The sequence below is a fragment of the Apodemus sylvaticus genome, chromosome 1, assembly GCF_947179515.1.
Source record: "Apodemus sylvaticus chromosome 1, mApoSyl1.1, whole genome shotgun sequence".
In the NCBI taxonomy this organism is placed as follows: domain Eukaryota; kingdom Metazoa; phylum Chordata; class Mammalia; order Rodentia; family Muridae; genus Apodemus; species Apodemus sylvaticus.
This window is the reverse complement of record NC_067472.1, coordinates 165,712,757-165,720,277: the sequence shown is the minus strand read 5'-3', so window position 1 is coordinate 165,720,277 and position 7,521 is coordinate 165,712,757. Positions and strand designations below refer to the sequence as shown.

At 37.7% G+C, this 7,521-nt stretch overlaps 1 pseudogene; it reads right to left on the bottom strand.

The window, feature by feature from the left end:
* Window positions 1–288: 288 nt before the first annotated feature.
* Window positions 289–7,185, bottom strand: LOC127690596 (mas-related G-protein coupled receptor member B2-like; annotated as a pseudogene).
* Window positions 7,186–7,521: the final 336 nt, after the last annotated feature.

Here is a 7,521-nt window from a genome sequence, read left to right as displayed (position 1 = left end):
ATAGTGGTCAACAGATCTCCTTAACCTCAGAACACTTACATGGAGTCCCATCAAAAGTAGATGGTGAAATCTGAGTAACACGGCTCCAAAAATACTACAGTCGGTATTTGTATGACAAATCTTGTATCTATCAACTTTCACAAAAATGCTTAATTTCTTAACTGTTTGAATTTCAAGAAACAAACTGAACAAAATTGTGAAAATGACCCACAAGACAAGAAAAAAATTTTCTCTAAAATACAATTTCTGTCTGATCAAAACAGCTCTTAGTTACTACACTTAACTGTTTCAAGTTCTTCTGGATTTCATGAAGAACCCGTCTTCACTTTGTTCTTCAGCTGTGTCCTTCACTGCTCTCTGAAGAAGCAGCTTCAGAGTCTTCTTTTGGAACTTGTGCTTACTAATAAAGCCAACAAGGAAATAAATGACAGGGTTGGCACAGCTATTAATATAGGATAGGAATAGTCCCTCATGAAAATAATCACAAACTCTAACATATTCCAAAGTTTTACTCCATTGAATGATCCAGGAGATTCCAATGGGAAGACAGCAGATTAGGAGGAATAACACTGTGAGTGCAATGGTCACATACAGCCTGGCCACAGGAATCCTCTGTGAGCCACAGAAGATCCTGACAAGTAGGATGAGGCTGGACCCACAGAGAACCACAAATAAAACAATTGACCATGCAAAAGTGATTAAATCAAATCTCAGACACTAAAACTTGTCAAAACTATTAAACAGTAAGCCATATCCCTTCCCCTGCAGAAGAGCAAACAACAGGGACAAAACCCAAAGCAAGAAACAGGTGACAGATGATGTGTGTTTCAGTCTTTGGCAGCAATACCACATAGGCCACATGATTCACAGGCAGCACTCAATGCTGATGGTGCTGAGAATGCTCAGGCCAGAAAGATAAGCAAATTTTGCCAACACTTCAAAAATGAAAGGGGTCTGGAAAAAATGGAGTAGGTGGAGGAAATGATAGCAAGAAGGTAAAATAAAAATTGAGAGTGCAGGAAGAGAAAGTCAGCCCCAGCCAGGTTGAGGATGTAGACAGAGAAGGCATTCCTTCATATCTGAAAGCCCAGGAACCACAGCACTATGGCATTTTGCACCATCCCAACAGGGGAAATGATGAGGGAAAGCAAACTCATGACTTGGATCTTGATGGAACAACCATCAGTATTAGTGTAGTTACTTCCATTCAGTGCTATGATGCTAATGTCCAGGGCTGAGATGTTTTTTGTTTGTTTGGGTTTTTTTTTTTTTGACATTTTAAAGCCTTTCATGTTGGCTGAGATGTTTGTATCCATGCTTAGGAAATGCATGCTCCTGAAACAGCAATAACAAAATAAATAAATAAATAAATAAATAAATAAATAAATAAATAAATAAATAAATAAATAAATAAAGACATGAGCACATGCTGTCTGTGTACTCTCTGATTCTCAGAACTACACTGCTATGTGATAATGACTGACTTGATATATGAGGGAAAGAAACAGGATCATAGATATTAAGTACTTATCAAAACCAGTATTTCTGGAGCCTTAATTTAATTTAAATCCATAGTCTATCAGCAGCCCATGTTCTGTGCTGATATGAGAGTAGTTGGTGGCCCCAATAAACACTCATTGTCTCAGATTGTGTCCGAAAGAAAGAACTCGGAACCCAACTTTCTTTCTGTCCTAAGGCTGGTTCTTCTCTACTGCAGAAACTCAGAAGCCAGAAGTATGTTCAACAGCTACTGTCTGCCAATAGTCCTGGCAACGAAGAGGCTATCAAATGGGAAAACATGAAAATCATGAATGACAGTCCTGAAGGAAATCCGAAGTCATACTAAGACCAATACGAAAAGAACCAAAGCTGTAGGCAAGTATGACTTGGTCTCCATTTCATATTTGAAGCTAGAAAGAAGGGAAGCCTTTGAAGACACTAAGCACTTTTCTGTTGTCTGTTGCTGTATCACCAGTGTCCATCTCTCTACTGAGACACAGTGAGTAACTGAGAATTTTCACTCATTTATTATTATTCACAAATTTTATATATAATGCATATATATTACATATATGTATATCATATATCACATACAAATTATATATGTAATATTATTCACAAATGAATAGATTAGTGATAAACCCAACAGTCACTACAAATTTAGACTAAATGTCTTTGAAAATATTTTAGAGCATGTTTAGTACCAGAAAACACATAGAAAAACAAGGAAAATATCAATGTTGATGGCTCTGACAGAGGAAATTCTAGTGTGTTTGGAAGAATGGCTTATGCTGCAAGATGGCCAATCGTCATTCTCCAACCCCGGAGAATAAATGGCTACATTTATCTAGTAAATGGCTACATTGATGGCATAGAAAAGTTTCAGCCCAGAATTTAGGCATTGATTCTGAGATTAACTGAATTTCTGACACTCTTGAAGGATAAAACAACAAATTTGGAGGAAGATAAAAAGAGAGAAGAGGGTAACAACTGTGGTAAATAGAGAGCATTGTGACACAGAAACATCAAGCAGGGAAAATAGCTTGATAGAAACTATCTGCCAGACGTGGTGTCTCAATTGTGGAATACCAGACTGTAGGAGTTGGGTCAGGAAGATTTTGATGAGTTCAAGGACAGTCTAAGCTACATAGTGAGTTCCAGAAAAGCCTGGGCTGAAAGAAAAAGGGAGTAAAGGCAGGAAGGGAGGGAGGAAGGAAGGAAGGGATGGGGGGAAGGAGGGATAGAGGGGGATGTAAGAAAAGCAAAAAAACCCTCAATTTTGGAGACCTAGGTATCATTTGTGCAAAGGATAGGTCTGAGATGCAGACTAAAGCACAGAACACAAATTCCATGATGTTATACTATTAAGGATTTCTGTTAATCTACAGAAATATATGGACATTACAACAGTGGAGAATGTTGATGTGCAGCAAATGCTGAAGGAGCATGAGGCAGTTTACTTGCAAAGTAAACCTATTAGCAAAATGAGAGTTCTCTGTAAACATCTTAGAGCTGGAAGAGCAGGGAAAGGTATGTTCCACACCCTGAAAGAATATAACTGCCAATCCAGTGTCACACCCATCCTGACAGAAACCACAGTCCTTGTTTACACCCTCTTGGGACTTCTCTAGCTATCAACCCAGATACTCCTAGGTCTCCTCTGTAGGAATTTAGTCTCTGATAAGAGACCCTTCCTCCATGGAAGGACCCATGGCTCCATCAGCATATGTAGCAGAGGATAGTCTTGTTTGACAAGGGAGGAGAGGCCCTTGGCTCTGAGAAAGCTTGATGCCCCAGTATAGGGGAATACCAGGACAGGGAAGAGGGAGGGAGGGAGTTGGTGAGCAAGGGGAAGGGTGGATGGGATAGGGTGCTTTCGGAGGGGAAACTAGAAAGGGGATAACATTTTAAATGTAAATAAAGAAAATAACTAATTAAAAAAGAGACCCTTCCTAAAATTTTGTTCCTTTGTGATTCCCCCAAAAGTATGTAGTCTATTACTACAAAATGATGGCCAAGAATGTATGCCAAAAGAAATAACTAAGAACCAAACATCAATGCCCAAGTCCTATCACAAAATTATAAACAATATGAAAAACAAAAATATCATGAATCTTATAGCATGTATCCCTTGTGAGTATAATTTAGATGAAGCTCAAGATACAGGATTCAAAATAACAACTACAAGCATGTTCAGGAGATAATTTGAATAAACACCTGAATGAACTTAAAGAAGACAGGAATAAATACCTGACTGAAGTAAAAACAACACAATCAGCCAGCTCTATATAGAGCAAAAGATTGGTATCTAGAAAAAGTAAAGATCTCAAAAATTTAAGAAAAATTAAAAAAATAAAGACATATCACCAAAGAAGAAATATGAATATCTGCCAACATTTTAAAAAGTGTTTAACATCAGTGGCCATCAGGAAAAGGTAAATTAAATTGCCCTGAGACTCTATCTTATCCCAGGCAGAATGGACATTGAGAACACAAAGAACAAGAAATGCTGACAAGGATATGGGGAACGAAGAACACTAATGTACTGTTGCTGGTGAGAATCACACATACATACATATAGATATAGATATAGATATAGATAGAGATAGAGATAGAGATAGAGATAGAGATATATAGATATATATGTATATGTATAAATATATAGACTAGATAGATATAGATGTAGATGTAGATGTAGATGTAGATGTAGATGTAGATGTAGATGTAGATGTAGATGTAGATGTAGATGTAGATATAGATATAGATATAGATATAGATATAGATATAGATATAGATATAGATATAGATAGTGGTGCTGTGCTACCGCTGTAGCAATCAGTATGATGATTCCTTAGAAAGTGCAGTAGAACTCTTTTGGTAATTATACTAGTTTTATGTCAACTTGACATAAGCTAGAGTCACCAAAGAGGTGGGAACTTCAATTGAGAAAATGTATCCATAAGAGCAGACTGTATACAAGCCTCTTAAGCGTCTGTTAAAGATGATGCCATCTCTAGGCTGATGGTCCTAGGTTCTATAAGGATCAGGTTGAGCAAGCTGAAAGGATTGAGTCAGCAAGCAGAACTTCTCTGAGGCCTTTGTACAAGCTCTTCCCCATGCCCCTGCTCTGCTTGAGCACCTGTTGACTTCCTTTGATGATGAACTCTGATCTGGAAGCTTAAACCACATAAATTCTTTCCTCCCCAAGTTACTTTGTTCTTTGTATTTCATCACAGCAATAGTAACTCTAACTGAGAGAGTATCTGACAATGTCATGTCTTGGTATGTATCCTAAAGGCTTTATATCCTAATAAAAAATCCTTTATAATCCTTTATTATTAGCCATGTTTATTGATGTTCTGTTCACAATAACTAGGATAGATAAACAGCCTAGATGTCCACCAACTGATGAATGGACAATGAAATATTGTACATATAAACAATGGTACTTCATTGAACTGTAAAGACAAATTATATTGTGAAATTTTCTTGTAGAGGGTTATTATTGAAAATTTTATATTAAGGTAGAAACCCCAAGATCAACAAAAAGCCAACTGCCATATATTCTCCTTATGTGAATGCTAGCTTCAAATTTCTAATTTTTGTGTTCTTCTAGGATTACCAGGGAAAACAAGGGCACTAGAAAGAGGTCTTTGGAAGGGGATGCCTTAAGGGATGCAAAAGAATGGAATGAAGAAAGTGTGAAAGTACAAAGATGAATTTGAGAACTAAAAGATTTACACAGGGGAGTGGTGGAAGAACAGATAAATAATCAGAGATTGTGAAGATTAATCAGAACAAAGAGTATAGACAAACCTACTACCTTGTAACTAAACTTTAAGACATAATTTATATTTTAAAAAATTAGTTTGTTGGGAGCTACTTTATGGACCTGGGGAAGCTAGTTTGAGGAGCTATGTGTTTGTGTGTGTGTGTGTGTGTGTGTGTGTGTGTGTGTGTGTCCAGAGGCTCCCAAAACAATGCAGACACTTGTCACTCCTTTTGTTTCCCCATCATAAATGTATATCAACTCTCCCTGGTAGCCAGCTTTCACACTCCCAGAAAGTGTTATGCAGGCTACTGTAGAACAAACTGAATATCCTTACTCAGCTGTGCATTCTGTAATCTATGAGACCACCCAGTCAGGTAACATGTACGCACTTGTCAAAGAGTGGTAAGATGGTAATGAAGGTAACTAACTGCACTTTGATTAGATTTGAAGCTCACTCCATATGAAGGAATAATTGCTTAGTGCTAGAAATCAGATCAAAAATTTAACATTAGAGAGATCATATGGACTATAGTGATATGGAATTCAGTTGTTGAACTAAATTGCCCTAGAATTAAGCAGCTCTCTGAATATGTCTATTTACTCGTGTCACTAAATTCAACCTTAATCAGAGAAGCTTCTGTTTTTAAGAAAATGCTTATTAAAAAAGAGATTCATGGCAGCACAAGGTACTGAGGGTAAGTAATGGTTGAGTTCTAAGAAAGTCATGTATATCATCTTCCCTTAGCTTCAGGTAACATTGCAGAAGAAAAAGCAGAAGGAATCTGAGAAAAGAAAAAATAAGGAAAAAAGCTTCAAAATGACATCTTCTCAGCAAAAGACAGTCATTCCAGTCACAGAATCAGAACAGTTGTTAATATCTGCACAGGTCATGCACGAAAAGGTCCCATAAACATCTAGGCATGGTTGTAGGATGGATTCTGGAAGGGATACCTCTCCCAGCTGAATAATTAATTGAGAATACATTAAAGGAGAAAAGAAATAATAGCCTTCAATCAGGTACCTACTAGTAATCAAATCACATGACAATAAGGTAGTTCAAATGACCCAACTGGCAAATGTTACAAAATAAAAAATAAAAATCATAATCTTAAAAAGGAACTGGGAGGGGGAAATTGACATAGATGGGAGGGATAGTTGAGAGAAGTAGGTAGAGTAATCAGGGTATATTGTGGCATAAATGGAATTATCAAAGAAAGCAATTAATCAGTATTAAATGTCAGACAGGGCACTGGGACCCTGCAATCACAGCAACAGCCAGCTCTGAGTGCAGATGACCTCTACTACAATTGATAATGATCCATAGTCTGTATTATTAGGGAAGGTCAGAAATGGCATAAATGCATAATGTAACTTTCCCTAAGTATGTACGTTAATGATAAATGATAATTAATTGTGATCCTCTGAGTCACTCATTTTTAGGCCATCTGTTTCCTACGGACACAGAAATGCCCAAAGAAATGGAAACTTTCCATTGCAGAAAACATTGGTGACTGAGGTACTGACTAAAACTATGCTTTTAGAGATATTGCCTGTCCCCACATGCTTGCCTAGTCAAGGAGAGTGGGAGAATTCTCACAATAGCAACATGTTTGAGCAGTTATGATTAATGAAGAATGGGAAACAGTACAAAATGATAGAAACTACCTTGGTTCACTGACTTCCAGAAGTCCAGCCTGCCAACCTACAATGCTGTCATGAAGGACTTTTTATGGCTTTTTGTGCAGAAACACATGGAGGCTCCTTGGATTCTCCACCTCAAGGTGTAGTTATATGGTCACAGACTAAGGAAAATGTCTTAAAGAATGTCTCAAGAAGCATCTTACCTTTTTGCCAATCTTCTTATGAGAGGTGGTAAACTGGTCTGTTGCAAAGAGAAGAGTCCCCTGAGTCATTTGTCAATAGGAAACAGTTGTAGCACAGAGACTGCAGAGAAAACTGGTGCTTGTGGGAAGATGACCAACAGGGGAAGAAAGACCTGTAGTTTACTGTACTTGGATCTGCCTTGCATGTCTCTCTTTTGAGTCATGCTCTTCACAAGCCTGTTCTCAAGATTTGGCCTGGCTCCTATCTCTCATTCTCTGCTCACACCAACCCCTGTGGCTCCTCTTCCTTCTTAATGCCTCTAGTTCTTGTTCTTGTTCTTGTTCTTGTTCTTGTTCTTGTTCTTGTTCTTGTTCTTGTTCTTGTTCTTGTTGTTGCTGCTGCTGCTGCTGTTGTTGTTGTTGTTG